This window comes from Erpetoichthys calabaricus, chromosome 2 (assembly GCF_900747795.2).
Source record: "Erpetoichthys calabaricus chromosome 2, fErpCal1.3, whole genome shotgun sequence".
In the NCBI taxonomy this organism is placed as follows: domain Eukaryota; kingdom Metazoa; phylum Chordata; class Cladistia; order Polypteriformes; family Polypteridae; genus Erpetoichthys; species Erpetoichthys calabaricus.
In genome coordinates, this window is record NC_041395.2 from 169,483,362 (window position 1) to 169,504,573 (window position 21,212).

General features: G+C 39.9%; 2 non-coding genes across 2 annotated transcripts; both read left to right on the top strand.

Annotated features, from left to right (window-relative positions):
* Positions 1-11,531: 11,531 nt before the first annotated feature.
* trnal-uaa (transfer RNA leucine (anticodon UAA)) lies at positions 11,532-11,614 on the top strand. Its single transcript has one exon. It is a non-coding gene; the product is annotated as a tRNA-Leu (tRNA).
* Positions 11,615-11,980: 366 nt separating this feature from the next.
* Positions 11,981-12,052, top strand: trnat-cgu (transfer RNA threonine (anticodon CGU)). Its single transcript has one exon. It is a non-coding gene; the product is annotated as a tRNA-Thr (tRNA).
* Positions 12,053-21,212: the final 9,160 nt, after the last annotated feature.

Here is a 21,212-nt window from a genome sequence, read left to right on the forward strand (position 1 = left end):
GGAGAACTACAAATGTAACTCACAATAATAAGAAGAATGGAAAAGCAGAAAATTTAAATTTAAGATTTTTACAGGAAACGTTGGTACCATTTGGGAGGCATGGTGGTGCAGTGGTAACGTTGCCGACTCACAGTAAGGAGACCTGGGTCGCATCCCAGGTCCTCCCTGCATGGAGTTTTATGTTCTCCTTGTGTCTGCATGGATTGCCTCCGGGTACTCCGGTTTCCTCCCACAGTCCAAAGACATGCAGGTTAGGTGGATCAGCGATACTAAATTTGTCATAGCACATGATTGGTGTGTGTGTGTGTGTACGTGTGTTTGCCCTGTAATAGACTGGCACCCTGTCCAGGGTTTGTTCCTGCCTTGCGTCATATGCCAGCTTTGATAGGCTGCAGCACACCCTGCAACCCTGTTCATGACTAAGTGGATTACACAATGACTGACTGTAGCTGTACAGTGGCTGTACTTAGTTCAAATATTACTGAAGCAGTCCTACCTTGCCCAAAATATGTATTCAACCCAGATTAGACATGCAGAAAAATAAACTAAATAAAAGCTTCAGATGACACATTTAAAAAAACAATTGCTACATTACTTGTCATTCTTAATCAAGCATCTACTGTACTTGTGTTTGCAAACACATTTGCACAGTCGCCCTACTTCATCACAATACTCCAGCCTCCAAGGTTTGACCACAAGTTCTAAAGGATCAGTTTTCATTTTTTACTGTAAGGTCTCTTCAGGTATGGTGGCCTAAGAGGCAGAGCCATATCTTATACTGGCAAATAAAAGAAAACGATTGAAATGGGCAAAAGAACTCAGACATTGAATGACTGGAAAAAGCTTACTGATGGCCTTCTTCTCTCAATAAACTTTTACATAAAATAATCAATTTCTGAAAATGTGCCACATAGAATAACCTTCATCCATCCCGCTATATCCGAACACAGGGTCACGGGGGTCTGCTGGAGCCAATCCCAGCCAACACAGGGCACAAGGCAGGAAACAAACTCCGGGCAGGGCGCCAGCCCACCGCAGGGCACACACACCCCCCCACACACTAGGGACAATTTAGAATCGCCAATGCACCTAACCTGCATGTCTTTGGACTGTGGGAGGAAACCAGAGTACCCAGAGGAAACCCATACACAGGGAGAACATGCAAACTCCACGCAGGGAGGACCCAGGAAGCGAACTCGGGTCTTCTAACTGCGAGGCAGCAGCACTACCCACTGCACCACTGTGTCACCCAAAACCTTTATTCTGTACAAAAAAAAAAAAAAAAAACAGACTAACAAATTTCTTTATTAAGCGGTTTCATTTTGGCCATATTGAATCTAGAACTGAGCTTTACGAATGCTGGTACCTTGCAACCCAAGTGAACAGGATAACAGGTTTCAGTGGTACTAATGCAATTAGAAAGATTTCTCCAATAATCAATTAGAATTTATATATGACTAACTAAGGATGAGCTAAGGGAGTTGACCAATAGGATGCCGAAAGAATGGCTACTGAAAATGGGACTTTGCAGTCATATGTGAATAATAAATTAAAAACCAGTCATTTCAAGTAGTAATAGCCATTAACAACATTAGTAATATCTAAGCTGTATTTTCAAACAATTTCATTATATACTGATTTAAGAAGGCACAGATTTCAATCAATTCTCTCAGTTTACTTCTCTGTCAAGATGCTCATGTAACCTGTATGTGTGTGTGCAAGACCATCAATTATGTTGTCTGTTTTTTTTCAGAATTCACTGTCTTAATCTTCTTTATTTATTTATCTGGTTTGTACAATGCTATATACTGTATACCCTACCACTCTTTATTATATTCTGTAAGTGCCTTGAGCATGGGAAAGGCGCTATATAAATAAAATGTATTATTATTAAAAACATAAACATTTCTGGGTGTGTCCCGACATTTCACTGGTCTAGTCAGTGCCTGTTCTAGGTTATTTTGTGTAGTTAGCCAAGCTTATTAGTGCGCCAACCAGCTCTTAGGAGGCTAACCCGTACTGCTGAGTTTTGCTCCCCCTTATGATCTGCACCCTTGGCGAATGCCTAATTCGCTTTAAGGTAGCGCCGGCCCTTTTGGTAGTGTATATATTCTAAAAGAATAACTAACTGTATCTCCATTATTTTCATGTTGATATGAGTTTTGAATAAAAGAACAGACTAGAACAAGCTCTGTGCTTAGTTCAGGTGCAGAAATAGTTCTAAGAAGTGCCATGAAAAAAATGGGCAAGGATGCATTCTAGCCAAAATGTATATTTTTAAGTATCTCCTCTACATTTAAACTAAAGAAAACATAATCACTTTGAAATTTGTGAAAAAAAGACATAGTTTTTGTGCCCATATGAGGATGAAGATGGACTAGGCTGAATGCCTGAGTGACAGCAACTAGTGACACTGGGACAGTGAGTGCATTTTCCATACATTTCAGGAAGATTTGTGCCACATTCTAGAAATCTAGGGAGATTCAAGAATGCAGCTGGAGACTTTCAGAGGAGAGACAGGAACAATATCTGAACAGCGTGCCAGTCTGTCACAGGGTATATTATGCTAGATGGTAATAATTTCATTAATACAGAAAAATAAATTGTCTCTCTGTAATAATAGACCATAGTGTACATGTATTTATGTATGGATGTATGTATTTATTTATTTAAAGAGTTTATGTAAAAAGGCAAATAAAGTTCGTTCTATCTATCTATCTATCTATCTATCTATCTATCTATCTATCTATCTATCTATCTATCTATCTATCTATCTATCTATCTATCTATCTATCTATAGTAATATAAAAGAGAGCAGCACACATTAGGTTTCATACCTTAAGATAGGAGCAGTTATTCCACTGTGGAGTCTTTGGGCATTGCTTGTCAAATTTGAGAATTTAAAGGTTCTACCTTAATTATGCACATGGCCCCACACTATTCTCACCAAACAATACCTGTATTGAAAGAGAAAGTGGAAAATAAAAGATTTTACCTACAAGGTTTAGTATTTCTAAGTAACTATGTTACAGATTATTATGAACACTGAATGTAAGACAAAGGGAAAAAAGATTATTATTGGGATCTTGATTTTGAGGTGCTGTTCTATAAAGGTTGCTAAGTGAAAGTCTGTTCATGTGAGCATTTGTCCCATCTGATTGTTTGCATTACATCATATTTTTCACAGTGCATGGTAGCAGAACATAAATGCACTATTAGAAAAAAGTAAACTTAATGAAAAAGTTTAAAATTAATTAATGGCTGTTATAAAAATACCTTGTGCCTTGAGTGAAAAATGAATTGCACCCTTGGGCTCAATAACTCATTGTGCCATCTTCAGCAGCAATAAGTGCATCCAGATGTTTCCTGTAATTATCAAGCAGTCCTGTAAAACAATGGGGGAGAAATTCTGCCGCACCCTGCTCTTTTTACTAGTGCCAGAATGGCTTACAAAAGTGATCCAGTCTTTTAAGAATACCTCAGTGAGTTAAATTTGGAAATTTTACAAGACTTAGTCCTGAAGTATCACTGCAACTTTATTTACTGCACATGATTTTATTTTGTTGTCTCTACTTTTAATGTACCATTATGGAAATTCCCTGTCATTTTAATCTTTAAACTTCCTAAGTTTATTTGTTAAGATTTTACTTTTTAATTCTTCTACATTGTTACCAAAGTAGACACTTAATGAGGAGCACAAAGTTGTGAACAAATATGCATTAATATTTGTTATGTTGAATAATATCCTTTGTCTCCAGGACTGAATTGGGGAAGTACTGACACTACTTAAATATATCATATCAATATATATTAATAATGAATGTCCTTAAAAGAAATTTGTTTCTTTAATTGCTTTTAAAAAGTTGTTTTTGTTAACAAATGAGAATTATAGAGTTATTAATACTAAACTTGGCCATGGTAAGAAAAACCTGCTGATTTCTAAAAGTTGTCTGAGGACATTTTGTGAGGTTATCAAAAAATGTATATCTTGCTCTTAGACAGATTTTTAGCAGAGAGAATATACCTGTGAAGACAGATCAAGTGATACAGTCCCTAACTTTCTGCTCTTGGATGATGTGGATTTCATTGTAGTTTAACTTTGCTCTATGCTGTGTTAGGTACAGTAGATTTTTATTGGACAGAGATGGCCCATACAGCATCAGGTCTGATTGGTAACCCACACATTCACACAACTGACTCCAGTTTATTAGGCTGATTTTCTAGGGGACAAAATATTTTCTGACACCATCCTTCCATCCATCCATCCTTTTCTGCTTATCCAAGGTTGGGTCACGGGGGCAGCAGCTTGAGCAGAGATGCCCAGACTTCCCTCTCCCCAGCCACTTCTTCTAGCTCTTCCGGGAGAATCCCGAGGCGTTCCCAGGCCAGCCAGGAGACATAGTCCCTCCAGCATGTCCTGGGTCTTCCCCGGTTGGATGTGCCCGGAACACCTCATCAGGGAGGCATCCAGGAGGCATCCTGATCAGATGCCCGAGCCACCTCACCTGACTCCTCTCGATGTGGAGAAGCAGCTGCTCTACTCTGAGCCCCTCCCAGATGACTTTCTGACACCATAAGACTGTAAATGGATTTACCTCTCTGAGTTCATTTGGGCTTTCTCCAGGAACTCTGGGTTTCTGCCACAATTCAAAAACATGAAGAGAGAACAACTGAGACTACTGAACTGCTTCGGCATTTTTATATTAGTTATGACTGACTGACGTTCCACCCAGGGTGTTCACACCTACTGCCATAATTCTGATTCTGGAACTCTCTTCCTCAGTCTCTCCAAGATTGCTCCTGTTTCTGCACTTTTAAATCTCAACTGAAAACTTTCCTCTTCTACAAACTTTTGTCATCTGTGTAATTTTTTTTACTCTGTATGTAAAGCAACCTTGGGTTTGTGAAAGGCGCTCAATAAATGTAACTTATTATTATTATTATTATCCATCCATCCATTTTCCAACCCGCTGAATCTGAACACAGGGTCATGGGGGTCTGCTGGAGCCAATCCCAGCCAACACAGGGCACAAGGCAGGAATCAATCCCGGGCAGGATGCCAACCCACTGCATTATTATTATTATTATTATTGTTTATTATTAATTATATTTGTGTAGAAAAGGAAAGTGAATTTTAATTTACCCAACCAGGGACAGTCAAAGTAATGTGGGATGGAGGCGAGATTTAGCTTGGTTAATCACTATTCCTTTTTGCCTTCAGCAATGTAGGTGATTGATTAAATAATTCGGAAAGGCTCCTACTTTATGTACCTTACCTTTCTCAATTGTAGGAGGCGGGTCTCCAACCTTTAGATTTATGTGAAGGTAACTGAAGCACACTTGTTTAAAGAAACAGAATAATAAAATGTATTAATAAACACAAGGATTCTAGAAATATAATAATTGTATATGTTTATGTTGGCATATAAGACAGGACATAGATAGACAAACATATAACAGCTGGCTGTTTACTTGCTATTTAGAGTCCTAATTTAACTTGGTAAAGATAAACAGTTTTACAATATAAAATCCTTAAAGATGATGTCCAATGTTGTGTGGAGTTATTGTTTTGTTGCTGCTCTGGGTTCAAGTGGAAACTTCTTATGCTCAAATGTACTCTTCCTCTTTGCTGCATGATTCTTAATTTGTGGTGTGCACTGCTTCTTTCAGTTAAGCCCATTTTTTGTGTCATCTGCAACCTCATAGGGGAAAGAATTTGTCTTTCTGAAACAAGAGTTTAGATGCTGATGGTCACTTCTTGAAGTAATGACTACTTCTCAACCTTTTCAGGCTACTGCCATGCAGCTAAGGTTTGTTAGACTGGATCTCAAATTTCTTGTCACAAAAGAGAGAAAAAGCAACTCATTAAATTTTACTTTCAGAAAGAGAGGTTGTTTTGGAGATTTCAGCCATTTGTAGAGAGTGTTTTCAGGAGTGTCCCTGAGAAGAGTGTTCCGAGGAATCCCTTGAGAATTTCCTTAGAGTTCTCTTGAGACACCTGGAGCATACGTCCCTCTCTCTGAGAGTATGTGTGTGTACAGCTAGTTTTTAAGAAGAAATTCTAACCTCTCCTGAATGGATTAAAGTCAATTCCAGTTACAAAATCAATTTCTCCTCATAGGTGAGTTCTTCTGTTCATCCTGGTTTTCATTCCTTGAAATATACAGTAGGTCTTGGTTTTTGCTTGAATCCATTTCACACCTTCTGGCTCAAGAAATCTGCAGAGGGGTCTCTGGAAAAAATGTAATTTTACACATTTGTTATCAGATGACGTCCAGGCAGAAGTTGAAGTTTAGAAGTTCAGTCACTTAGTTGGGAAAGTAAGCTGAGAGTTTGGTGCATCTGTATGTCTGCTAACTCTACTGCCTTGACAGGCTTAGTGTGCCACTAAAGCCTAGCAGAATGGGCAATGCCCACTTTGTCCTACACTTTCTAGAACTTGACTGGAGTCCACCTGTGGAAAATTGAATTGATTTGACATTACTTAAATTTAAAGACGGTGGCCATGATTTCATGAGTCAAATACAACCCCTTCTTTCTTATGACAACTAAAAGCAAACCATTTGGCCTGTCTGTCTTCAAACAGTTTTTGAGACTCCTTGGATTATTCCAGACTTTATTCATGGTGTTCAACATCATAATAAACAATAATTAATCATAAAAGACTGCAAGATCTTTTAATTTTCAACTTTCTGTTTTATGTATTACACTAGGCAAATAGGAAAGCTCTTTTGAAGTACTCTTTTCTACATTTATCTTAGACTGCATTAATGCACTGGAAAAGTGTTAGGCAACAGTAAATCCAATCACAGGAGGATTATTTGCATGATAGAGATATTAAGTACATTAAAGATTCTGCTCTAATAAGTGCATGTCCAATTCTGCTGGCACTTTGTTTAAAGTACTCTGATTTTCCTTTCCAGTCTAATAAGCCCCATATTGCCAGAGCACAAAGAACAAAAACCCTAATCATCAAAATCTAAGAGATGTACAGTACAGATACTGTGTATCCCAATTTATATTTTATCTGATTACTGACCTAGTGGGTCTGATAGGGGCGGCACGGTGGCGCAGTGGGTAGCGCTGCTGCCTCGCAGTTGGGACACCTGGGGACCTGGGTTCGATTCCCGGGTCCTCCCTGTGTGGAGTTTGCATGTTCTCCCCATGTCTGCGTGGGTTTCCTCCGGGCGCTCCGGTTTCCTCCCACAGTCCAAAGACATGCAGGTCAGGTGGATTGGTGATTCTAAATTGGCCCTAGTGTGTGCTTGGTGTGTGGGTGTGTTTGTGTGTGTCCTGCGGTGGGTTGGCACCCTGCCCGGGATTGGTTCCTGCCTTGTGCCCTGTGTTGGCTGGGATTGGCTCCAGCAGACCCCCGTGACCCTGTGTTCGGATTCAGCGGGTTGGAAAATGGATGGATGGATGGGTCTGATAGAATTGTTAATGATGCCCTGTCTCTCTAAAGCAGCGGTTCTCAAACTGTGGGGTAACAAAAAAGTAACAAAAGTAACAAAAAAGGCTGCACGAATGTTGCCATATGTGGCGTAATTTCACTATTCGTAGGGAAATTTTAAACTTGTAGCGGTGTATTGGCAGCAAAAAATATAGGAATACATTTTATTAAGGTTTCAAAAAAACATTAGGGGGGCGCGATTAAAACTGTTATGAAAACTCGGGTCGCAAATACTTAAAGGTTGAGAAACACTGCTCTAAAGTAAAACATAAGTTTTAAGTGCATAAAACAAGAAACCTAATTAGTGAGAGCCAGAGGAGAGCAAGCAAATGGATCCCAGGACTTAAGAACATGTCCTACTGTGACAGGCTCCGAGATTTAAAACATTTTAGTCTTGAGCACAGGAGACTGTGTGGAGACCTAATTTAGGTCATCATAATTATATAAGGCATTGATAAAGCTGATCCAGCAGAACTCTTTCAACTAAATAGTGAATTACATATACGAGAATACCAGTAGGACTTTGGTGGAAGAGCTTTTAGGACTGAAGCCAGGAAGCACTTCTTTTTGCAAAGAGTTATGGGAATTTGAAACAAACTCCTGAGACATGTAGTTGAAGCAGAAACCTTATCAACCTTTAAGAAGCTGGATGAAATATTGGAACAGCTTAGCTACTAGCTAAACAAGTGAGCTTGATGGATCAAATGGTCTCCTCTTGTTTGTCAAATTCCTTATGTTCTTATCATTTAGTGGCAGCTTGCTATAACCCTTGATAGCACTGCTGCCTTGCACTGCTTCTGCCTCTTTTGATTCCCAGATGAGATCCTTTCTGTTTTGTACTTACAGTTTCTTCTGGTATAAATTGTTTTCACTCCTGCTATTAAGATGACTAGTTAGCCTTAACTGGTCTAATGGAAAAGTTCCAGTGTGCCCAAATGAACCCTCGAAAGGGCTGGATAGAATCCTGCAAATCATTGTGCTACTCAAACTCATTTATGGTAAAATTATGCAGCATGACAGACAGGTCTATGTCAGCTTCTGTAGCAGTGACCAGTGGTGATAATGAGAAATCAATTATGTGATTGTCAGCTTGATAAAAGGATGAAAGAACAGTAACATGCAAGAAAGAGTTAACAAGAGTGAATCCAGTGAATGAATGTACAGAAAAAGTGCTAATGCCATAGCAAAGCACACCAATTTTTTACAGCAAACTGGTAAAGATGAGAAAACTGTTATATTGCAAAAATTAAAAATTAGAAAGCAGACCGAAATAATTTTTGAGAAATACAAAATCCAGCTCTGGATGTTTTGTATTATTATTAAAAGTGATACATTCTTATTTTAAGCTAAAAGATGATTTGCTTTCTCTTCTTACACATTTGAAGTAACAAAGCAGTTAGGTGATGTGGCCCTTTTCAGGTCCAAATGATGATGCTCAACCATCAAATATTACCACCTTGGCTAATATTCCAGTGTTCAAGGATATCTAGAGACAGATAAGAATATATTTAAGAAACTTAACCTTAGGAAAATGAAACATTTAAAGTATGTTTTCTTTTATCTATTTGGGAAATTAATAATAAATAAATGTAAAAAACATTAAACTTGGTTTCAGATGTTTTTCCCCAATGTAAACCACACTGTTAATCAAGATATTTAAAGTTGTCTTATAGGTTAATAAATCTACAGTATCATTGAAGCAGGATAATACGACAGGTTATCATAAAACCAGAATCCAACCTGATGCAGCTTACATTACTGACCAGTGCTTGAGTGTCTCCACTGAAAATCTGACACTGTACGGTTTCTGCCATGGATGGATCCAGATAAACTTGTCACATAACAGATTTAAACATAATATTTATCACTTTCAACACAATTCTTTGGCAAAACCACAAAGAAACTATTTAAACAAGCAGTGCATTTTTAAATGTTTAGTTGTGTCCTTTGGTGACTTTTGGGTGAGTGTAATATTGTATAGTTATAGTGTTGATATTCAGCGGGTTGGAAAATGGATGGATGGATGGATGTATCTATACTGGAACACAGGGAAACAGCATACTTGGTATTACTAGCATCTCACATGATGTTGTGTTGGGTCTATTATTACTTGTCTGTGCTTTAAATTTGTTTTCTGTATGATTCCAATAATTTTGATCATTTTTATAGTAAAAATCGCTTAATGTGTGCACTTCTTAATCAAATTTACGGGAGAAACGCGAGATTCGGCATCGACGAGTCTCACCTCATGTCGGACTGCGTTCTCCCTCACACACGGGGTTGAAGCATGCAGTTGGCGCCTGCCCGTTGTTTTCTCTCTGTATGGCGCCAATATAATATTTGCAGACACATTTATTATACATCCTGGCTTCCCACAGTCTGTCTAATATCTTTAATGAATGTCTATGACATATTTAGTCTTGCTGATCAGACATAAATCCGCAGTGAAAAGGCACAAGGCGAGGCCGACATCACCGTGTCGCACTGAAGGGGGCGCATGTGAGCCCAACAGGTGCTCATTGCTGCTGCTCTTTTACGCAGAGGCGCCAATAAGTTAGCGATATCAGAAAGTCAAGTGCACTGCAGCGGTCCGTCTATTTGTATTTTTTTGTTACGACTGACTGCCAAAACGGAAGATTAAGACTTTTAAAACTAAAGGAAAATAAGGAGGACTTTTACAAGAAAGCTTTTCGTGGAGATGGATAGGCGCACAGACTTCGTTTACAAATAAAGGTAAGACCATAAATTTTATAAAAAATGGGATAGACTAAGAAAAAACAATCCAATATTTAAAAACTAAATTTGACCTAACATAACATATTCTTTTGTTTTTCTTGTTATCCGATTGTTGAACAGTCTGTATTAAAATTGATTAAAACATCAGAATTAAAAACTTTTAAAAATATTTCAATTAAGGACAAAATTGAAATCCTTTTTTTTTTTTGTACACCACTCTATACTTTCATTTGTATTGAATGAGTATGAATTGTGGAATTGCAACGGCAAATTTAGAAGACATGGAGGGTGCAGAGCAAATGCGCGCTCTCTCTCTCGCCGCTATAAATGTAGCGCTCTTTCTTAGCCAAATACAGTATGTACCTTACCTGTGTGTGTGTAAAGAATACTGATGAGATTTGAAACATAACCACTATTCAATGTGCATGCTGCCTATTGAATGGTGAATAAGCTACTCTTTTGGGTTCATATATTTGGAAATCTGCCACGAACTGCACTGCACATCACTGACAAGAACTGACATTTCTTATTTCGCCGTACATTTCACAGATCGTTGTAGACACGCAACACACACATGAAATATATGTATTTTAAACTACGCTATATCATTTCCTGTATAATTCCTTACAACACATTGCTAGATAAAATCTTCAACACAGACTTGGGCTGAAAGTGAAAATTGTGGCCAGGGGATGATAAATAGAGAGGGTTAGTGGCAGGATAGGCATACGCAGTTGCCTGGATAGAGGGGAAAGATGGGTGTGGTTTGATTGCCGATAATAGACACATTTGCAAAATAAAAGCAATTGGCAATTGGTGAGGTGATAAGGACACAGGAGTTTCCCCGCGTATGTCAAGAAAAGTAGGTGGATCAGAGAGAATGGAGATTTTTCTAGGCATTCTAGTGTTACCTAACTGATGAGACTATTCAGGAATGGAGCTCAACTCTCAGAGGGCAGCAAAGCTGCACAGGCCATCGGGGATAAAAATCAACAAGCATCTGCAGATGAAGAGCAAATTGTCTGTACACACCTTACTACGTTGATAGATCCTCAGGACATCGCAATTCAAATGCAAGATGATCCCGCAATACGGGAAGTATTTTGGAAGCTCAATTGATGGACTAAACGTGTAATAGATGCTCAAAAGACTGAAAACTCAAGTACTGCACTTTACGCCAAAAACGATGCACAAAAGTTGAGAAATTATTGCGAAAGATTGTTAGCTAGGTCAGAAGGGGAATCTCCGCCTCTTTGCGAAATAGGACAACATTTTTTTTGCAGGACTCGTGCTATTAGTCATCAAGTGGCAGAGACAAAGGTTAACTAAAGTGTGCCAATCCTTCACCAGAATGGCCGAGTGGTTAAGGCGTTGGACTTAAGATCCAATGGACGAATGTCCGCGTGGGTTCAATCCCCACTTCTGGTAGCTTACCTTGCAAGGGCACCTATTTACTTGCTTCTTTGAAAAAGCAACAGCAACAACAAAAATCGCTCTGCATTATAAGCAAATCATCATCAGCTGAGCTGAAAATGCATTTGAGACAAAGCCAAACATTTTTTCTTCTCATTCCATAAAGAACTATGCTTTCCAGAGTGTACACAACAGACTCACAGCTGAACCATTCTCCATGTACTGGTAGTATCACTAGCCAGTCAAACCACACAGGAACTTTTGCAACCTTTATTGACTTGGGAATGCAAAAGCAGAGAAGAGAGATAATTGAAATTAAGTCAATGCCTACCCTTAACCCTCAATTAACATGCTTGTCCCTAGCAGAGGGGTAGCGGAACTGGCCTTGTAGCTCAGAGGCAGAGCATTGGTCTCGTAAACCAGGGGTCGTGAGTTCAAACCTCACCAAGGCCTCGTCCCTATCTGTGTGTGATCTGTTTTTGCAGAGGACAATAGATTCGTCCCTGATGGCTTTCATTTGAGTCTTTGAAGAAAAAAAGCTCTCCTGTAATCATCAAATTCTTTTGACAGGTGAGATTTCATACACGCACAAATCAACTAAGGCATTTTTAAAAATATTTATAGAGAAGGGTCTATACAAGGTATTTAAGGACCATTCTTAAATTCTCCCATCATGATGTCAGGTCAGCTCTGGTGTTGTCTGGGAAGAAGATGAAAGGAAACCAAAAGACAACATTTACATAAAATCTGATCACATTCTTTTCATTTTACTGTCTTAAAAGGTAAGATTTTGGGAGGCCTGAAAGACCAATGGGAAGTTGAGGAAAGTGTAGTCAGCGCCAAAAAAATGGACTTAAAGAAATGTGTTTTGGATCAATTGTTAAGAGAGAAGTAAAGTTTTCAGCTTTACTATAGAAAGTCAACCCTAAAACATTTGATCACCTGTGTAAATAAATGTATGCAGAGAAAGATTAAAACTTGCTGCTTCTTGCTCTGTAGCCACCACGTGGCTTGCAAAAAACTTGCTAACGTAGGTCTCGTTGGCCAAGATCTGTGCCTTATGCCTCAGGAGAAAGATGTCTTAGCTTTAAATCCAGAAGCCAGATATTTCCCTTTAGGAAAACAGAATGTCCTAAACTCAGCTAATGCTTGTTTTATGAGGCTGGCCAGGACACCAATAGCATTCTTAGATTTCAAGTCAAATTTGTGAACTGCTGTGGTTTCTCATTGCACCACATTTGGTGAAATATAATGGCTTTGAATTGCCTATATTCCTGTCTACATTGACATTTTAGTAACACATGTAAAAAAATAAGTGTGCATTGTTAGGAAAAATAAAAAGGACTCCTGTTGCACTTTTAAATAAATATTCTTCTGTATCTGATATCTGGAAACACAAAATAAGAGTAAATATACAATATGCAGACACTTTAAATCAGAGAGAAGAAAAATGTTGAGATGTTTGTTTCAGAATTTGTTTATTAAATAGTTTTGTTTTCAAGTATAAGGAAGTTAAAAATAACAAGTATAGTTATAATTATAACATGGAACATTATATTACAACCTCTGTTCCATAGGCCAATTTTGTTAACATTAAAAAATACAAAAACTAATGGAGGGAATGACAATTAAACTAATTAGGAAATAATTATTTAAATAGTAGCCATCAGTGTAGATACAGGACTACATTTCCAGGAAACAATGAATCTTAGCGATTAACAAGCAACTTTACGATACACTTACATAATGTACCCAAAAGGGTCTGGCTGCAGCAGGAGACCCCTCTGTGGCTGGTTCACCTACAGGGCTCTGGGGCTTGAGGTGAAGGTAACATTGGTTTGGAAGACCTGTCTTCTGGTCAACATGGAAGAGGCTTTCATAGTTACCACCTCCAAATAGTATTCCATCATTGTTATTAGGTTTTGTTGCCCAGTCTTTTATGAGTCTTCTAAAACACATATTAAGCAGTGACTTTTTGAGTAAGCATAAAAAGACTACTTAGTCTTCCCTTGTGATATCCCGTATAGTGGGAAAGTGGCCCCAGCCTACACTCTGGACATCTGATAGTTTATGAACCGAACAGGATCAAAAGAGAGATGAGACACAGACAAAAATTGAAGGGTGAAAGGTGCAAGTTTATTTACAAAAGTGCTGTACAACCAAAAATGCAGTAGTGTCAGGCGGGCTTTGATTCACAGTCATTCAGCACGGACACTCCTTTAAAAACAAAAAAGGAAAAAATATGGTGTATTTACAAAAACAGTGCACTCCTACAAAAACTACACACATACTCCAACAACGAAGGTAGTCCTCCTTTATCTCAGGCTCAGGAAGCTCCTCCAACAGGAAAAAATACATAAAGTGAAAAAAAATTCACAAGAAAAAAAAATCAAGTGTGTGTGTGTATACAAAAAGAAAAAAAACAACAACGGCACCAATCCCAAAATCAATACTGTCCCAACACCAAATAAGAATATATACCTCCACCAAAATTATCACTCGAAGATATATAAATATATGTACAAAAAGAATATTTACAAAGCCGTCAAAATCACAACTGCTCATTCAATTGCTCAGCATTGCTTAAACTTACCTCGCCTTTACGTCCATTGACAACCCCTGTTGGCCGGCAACTCCTTAAATATAACCGGCAAGATTGTCCAGCCAATCTGCCACCCCGTCTACCGCACGCACCTAGCCACGATCACGCCACGCCCCGAACCCCTGTCTGTCGCGCGCGTGTAAGCCCCCTTCCATGGGACGGTCAACAGCTCTACAGAGCTCAAGCACACCAGAAAGTTAATTAATTATTTATTTAATTAATTATTTAGCAATACGGGATCCCCATCTCAGGCTTAACCTTACAAAAAAAAATGCCGGATATTTCTTACAGGCGCGCCGTAATTTAAACCGCCTGCGCTGGGCAGGCTGCGAGGACACCGGAGTGTTAAACTGAATACGTGCGGAGGAGCCCGTACTGGCCACTATAACGGGCTATACGTGTGCCCAGACACCGCGCCTCACTAAACGGCCCCGCGTTCCCGCGGCAGCGCCTTCAACACACAAACGGTAAGCGCACTTCAGTTACGGTGCCATACTTTTATCCTTATAAATAATGCAGCTCGGTTTAAGGCTTCTTTAACTTAAATTTGTTAACGCGCGACACCCCTGCCTCTGAAGTCACCTACAAGGAGTACCACAAGTCGAGTCGAAAAACAGTCGATTGGCAATACTTTCATGAGAAGGTGACACTTTAATTCTCCTGAGGAATGAAAAAAAGTAGTGAAAAGTAACAAGAAGTAAACATAACATTATGACTTAATGAACTAATATGACAAAGTGAATAAATAATCACAAAACTGAACACATACTGTTTCGGAAAGTCACACTTTTCAAAATAAATAAATAATAATAATAATAATACATTTTATTTATATAGCGCCTTTCCCATGCTCAAGGCACTTACAGAATATAATAAAGAACGGCAGCGTATACAGTATATAGCATTGTACAAACCAGATAAATAAATAAAGAAGATTAAGACAGTGAATTCTGAAAAAAAAAACAGACAACATCATTGGCGGTCTAGCACACACACACACAGAGGTTACATGAGCATCTTGACAGAGAAGTAAACTGAGAGAAGAGTAATAAAGTCAAGTAGAGCTAAAAGCCTTCCTGAACAGATGAGTTTTGAGTTGCTTTTTAAAAGAATTCATGGAGTCAGCTAACCTGATTAATTTTGGTAGGTCATTCCAGAGTCTGGGCGCTATACAGCTGGAGTGTAGATTAGTGTGGGGTACAACAAGATTGCGAGAATCAGAGGACCTTAGTGAGCGGGCAGGCACATAGTGATGGAGAAGGTCACTGATGTAGTTTGGTGTGAGGTTATTTAAGGCTTTGTAGGTTATTAGTAGGATTTTATATTCGATTCTGCAAGACACAGGGAGCCAGTGAAGATGGAGCAGGGTGGGTGTTATGTGCTCGCTGCTGCTGGTTCGAGTAAGGACTCTTACACCTGAGTTTTGAATAAGCTGGAGCTGTGATATAAGATTAGAAGGGGCACCTGCGAGTAGAGAGTTACAATAATCGATGCGGAATGTGATAAAGAATGGACAAGTTTCTCAGCAATAGAGAAGGAGAGGAAGGAGCGAACACGGGATATGTTACGGAGGTGAAAGTAAGAAAGTTTCTTAATGTGATTTATGTGGGTGGAATAAGAGAGGGAGGAATCAAAAATGACACCAAGATTTTTTACAGTAGAGGCAGGTCTGATGAGATCACCACCAAGATGGACTGGGAAGGAGCTCATTTTATTAAGTTGCATTTTAGTCACAATTTGCAGGAGTTCAGTTTTATTGCAATTTAATTTTAAAGAGTTCTGCTCCATCCAGGTTTTAATTTCACTAAGGCAGGTTGTGAGCTGAGAAAGCTCTGATGAAGTTCCACTTTTAACATTGAAGTAGAGTTGAGTATCATCTGCATAAAAATGATAACCCAGTCCATAGCTACGGATAATATGGCCAAGGGAAGCATGTAAATACAGAAGAGAAGACGGCCGAGGACAGAGCCCTGAGGGACTCCTTGTGTGACTGGCGCTGAGCTGGATCTGCTGTTGCCAAGACTAACAAACTCTTGCCTATCAGTCAGATAGGACTTGAACCACTGGAGGTCAGTGCCAGAGATACCCAGCATGTTCTCCATTCTGGGCAGTAGGATGTCATGTCTGACTGTGTCAAATGCTGCACTGAGGTCTAACAGAATTAATATGCTAGTTTGTCCAGAGTCTGCTGCCATAAGCAAATCATTGGTTACCCGTAGCAGAGCAGTTTCACAGCTGTGCCGCGCCCTGAAACCAGACTGAAAGGGTTCCATCAAATTATTAGAGGTTAGGTAATTGGTGAGTTGGGAAGCTACAACACACTCAAGAACTTTTGACAGGAAAGGTAAGTGGGAAATAGGCCGGAAATTGTTAAGATTGTCAGCATCAAGGCCAGACTTTTTTTAACATTAGGGTTACAGAAGCAATTTTAAAAGTGAGCGGCACGGAGCCAGTGTCAAGGGATGAGTTTATTATTGTTGTAACAGTCGGGATTATGGCATGAAGGCAGGATTTAAGTAGTGTGGTGGGGATGGGGTCCAGTATACAAGTAGTCGGCCTCATCTTACAAAGCAGGTTATTAACAGACGCAGATGTGACTGGTGAGAACTTAGAGAAGGAGCTGGATGGAGTGGGAAAACAGGGAGAGATATAAACAGATGATGTATTTATGTTAGTTGAATTATTTAGATCTTTAATTTTGTTACGGAAAAAGTGGAGGAATTCCTCACAGACTTCAGTAGAAGAGGTAGTTGGGCCAGATGCGGGTTCGAGTAGTTTATTAACTACAGAGAACAGAACCCTTGGGTTATCATGGACACTTTCTATTATTCTGCCGTAATGGGTGTTCTTGGCAGAAGTTAGTGCTTCTCTGTAAGCTCTTTGGTGGTCAGAGAAAGCCTGGATGTGAACAGTGAGGCCAGTCTTACGTGACATTCTCTCAAGGCGTCGGCCAGCTGCTTTCATAGATCGCAATTCTGAGTTATACCAAGGAGCTGAACGTTCTTTTAGATGACAGCAGCACACAGTAGTCTTTCCAACAGTGGGGCGAAAAAAACAAAAGAGAGATGACACTGTACAAGGAGCCACAAGACCTCCCTGCATGGTATTTGAATGTTACCCCTGCATACGCCTCCCATGGTCCAAAGGCATGCAGGTTAGGTGAACTTGGTGTTGCTAAATTGACCTTACTGTGTGTGTGTGTGTTCACCCTGTGATGGACTAGTGTTGTTCCTAACTTGTGCCCAGTGTTTGCTGGGATAGGCTCCTGCTTCCTGATGATCCAGCTCCGGATTAGGAGGTTTTTGAAAATAGCTGCATGGATAGAAAGTATGATAGTGTAACATTAAATGTTTAAATACAGAAGGTTTGTACTTTATACTATTCAAATGTGTTTCTGGGTAAACATCAACGTTTTGGGCACATTCAGGCAGAGGGTTGAGGTGAGAGAGAGGGAGTGAGCAGTGGCATTCAATACACAGATGTCCTGTTCTGGTTTGGGTTCTTTTTGGAAAATACTAAAGACAAGAAGATTTCTGGCAGTGGCCAGCTCTGTGAGTGTTACTTCTGAAATGTAAAGGAAGAAGAAATAAAGAATCTTAAATGTAACATAGTGGTATTACCCATCCATGCATCCATCTTCTCAACCCAATTATCCAGGGTCGGGTCACAAGGCAACTGGAGTCCATCTCCAGGGCACTAGGCAGAAACAACACCTGTACAGGGTGCCATTCCATCACTATTATTAGTTTACAATAGTTTTTAGTACTAGGGTGTTGTACCATGTTAGCCATTATGAATGTAGTGAGAAGTCAAGTAAAATGACACCTTTTATTGGCTAACTTTAAAAGATTACAATATGCAAGCCTTCGAGGCAACTCAAATACATCTTGCCTGAAGAAGGGGCCTGAGTTGCCTCGAAAGCTTGCATATTGTAATCTTTTTAGTTAGCCAATAAAAGGTGTCATTTTGCTTGGCATTTCTCTACAATAGTTTTTAGTAATTTAGATTTAAATCTAATCAATATTGATACTGAGGATTATAAAACTGCCATGATCAAATAAGGAAGAAGAAGAAGAAAAGCATAAAAGTATCAGAAACAACCATTCCCTAATGACCCCACACTTCACCACATTGAGAACCCTAGCGTATTTCAGCAAGGCAGCAGGTGCAAAGTTACAAGAAGAAAAGAGTTTTACTATTGCATTGCTCATTCCATTGCAGGGTTGGTAGCGAGATCCTGCCCCAAGTGGAGGAGTTCAAGTATCTCGGGGTCTTGTTCACGAGTGAGGGAAGAATGGAGCATGAGATCGACAGGCGGATCGGTGCGGCGTCCGCAGTGATACGGGCTCTGCATCGGTCTGTCGTGGTGAAAAAGGAGCTGAGCCGCAAGGCGAAGCTCTCAATTTACCAGTCGATCTACGTTCCTACCCTCACCTATGGTCATGAGCTATGGGTAGTGACCGAAAGAACGAGATCGCGAATACAAGCGGCTGAAATGAGTTTCCTCCGCAGGGTGTCTGGGCTTTCCCTTAAAGATAGGGTGAGAAACTCAGTCATCCGGGAGGGGCTCAGAGTAGAGCCGCTGCTCCTCCACATCGAGAGGAGACAGATGAGGTGGCTCGGGCATCTGATTAGGATGCCTCCTGGACGCCTCCCTGGTGAGGTGTTCCGGGCACGTCTAACTGGGAGGAGGCCCCGGGGTAGACCCAGGACACGTTGGAGGGACAATGTCTCTCGGCTGGCCTGGGAACACCTTGGGATTCTCCTGGAAGAGCTAGAAGAAGTGGCCGGGGAGAGGGAAGTCTGGGCATCTCTGCTCAAGCTGCTGCCCCCGCGACCCGACCTCGGATAAGCGGAAGAGGATGGATGGATGGATTGCTTATTCCTTGCATCATTTAATAAGGGCTTTGGAAAACAAGACTCTGTGCAACTACTACACTTCTGCTGCTGCTGTGCATGTAGGCCGCCATCCATGAATACATGAAAGAACTGCCTTGTCATGCATCTCCTATTGTGCCTTCAAGTCGGAGCCTTGTGTCACATACCTGGTAAATTCTATATTGATGTATCTGCTGTTTCTAGGACTGTTTCTAGCACTGTGGTCACTGCCACCTAGGGAGCTCTGTTACATCTGATCAGGGGAGCAATTCCTCCAGAGATGGAAAGGGTAAAGATCCAAAGCAAGGATAAAAGTAAGTCAGAAAAGTTTCAGACTGACTTGCCTTGATGTAATGAGGATTGTTCGACCACATTTAAATAAATTGCGTGAACTGTCATCTTGTGGCAGGTCATGTTGACTTTAGGTACTGTGGCATTTTCAACATTGCTGGAGACCTGCTTAAACTTCTTATTTTGGATGCTATTTAATGTTCTGACTCCTCACTCATTATAATGGCCTCCCGATCAAGAAAGGTACCACTAACCAATCTGATCGGGAGGCTGTTATAAGGAAGGATATGGGTGGAATCATCCATCTGGGCCAGGATGCCAGCCAACCCATGTTGCCTGTTACACCCTTTACATTGACTTCCTCCTTTTGGGTATTTCACTGTTCTAGATTGTAATTTCCAGCTTCTCCGGAAAAAGATTTGGTATTTACTGTGGTTTTAACAATTTTTTTTTATATTTGCAAATATTGTTACCAAGTCATTGCTATCAATCTAGAATAACAGCTATTATAATTTTTAAAGATGAGATTTGATTCCTGGTGAGAAATGAACTAGAGACCACATCATTGCCACAAAAGAGTTTTGTACTGGAAAATAAAACACCGGGGAGCTGAAGGCCAGGTATACTACATTTCAATAATGAGATTTATATTTTGCATAACCCTTCTTTAAATGGGAAGAAAATTAAATATTTTGTATGCATATTGAATATTTGTCCTGCGGTGGGTTGGCACCCTGCCCGAGATTGGTTCCTGCCTTGTGCCCTGTGTTGGCTGGGATTGGCTCCAGCAGACCCCCGTGACCCTGTGTTCGGATTCAGCGGGTTGGAAAATGGATGGATATTGAATGTTTCTTTTAGATATAAAATACAGTGAATTTTTCTTTTTTCTACCATTGAATTTGTAGAATACAGTAATTATATACATTATGTTACCTGCATTTACTTAACGCTCATCAGTTAGTGAAAGAGAACAGATGAACCTGTTGGATAAGTTTAAGTTTAAGGGGGCTCTTTCTTTTTTCCATGAACTTAGTTGACAACCCAACAGAAATAAACCCAAAAGAAATAAAATTAGAAGAATAAATAGGGTTTCATGCATTTTTTGGAGATGCAAGATAACACAATGTATCAGAGACAGTAGAAGAAGTCAAAAAATGCTTAGAAAGAAACATGAAGTATCAAAAGGAAATGGTGATATTTGAGGTATGCAACATGTACAAGTGAAAAAATCTGAGAAAAGAAAATGGAAAGTTTCCTTGAGTAGGTTGAGGGTAATGAATCAAACTTGGCAGAGTTGCAAAACTCGTGGAACAAGAGAGTGTTACACTGCAGGCCTCCATAACAAAGGATACCTCAGTAGGTGCAGAGAGTAGCCAAAGGTGGACATTTTCTTTTGCCTCACTGTTGGCAAGGAGAGGGTGGCAAAACAAATCATAGACAATGTGTTAGTGCAAGGACAAGGTCACACAGAAAGTATCTCACAACCAAAGACATCCCTGTTGGATACTGACATTGGAAAGTGGCCACCAATGCCATGTGGGAGCCAGAGTAAAGTGTCTCATAGACAATGTCACCACAGCATGAAGCAGATATGGGCAAGGCATGATGTCAGTACCTTGGCAGGGTCCCAGTCAACAAGCTGCAGCATCAATGAACCAAAGGCCGCAATGGTAAAGTAACTAATATCTGGAAGTACCACAACCAGAAGCTAAAGAAGGCATAATGTGACCCATGTTACCATGACAGTAATGGAACTTGATCAGTGTGACTTGTGCATGTTAGAAGCAGATAGCAGTAAGGTGGAGACAGGGATGCTAACCCAGAATTTGCACTCAAATGTTT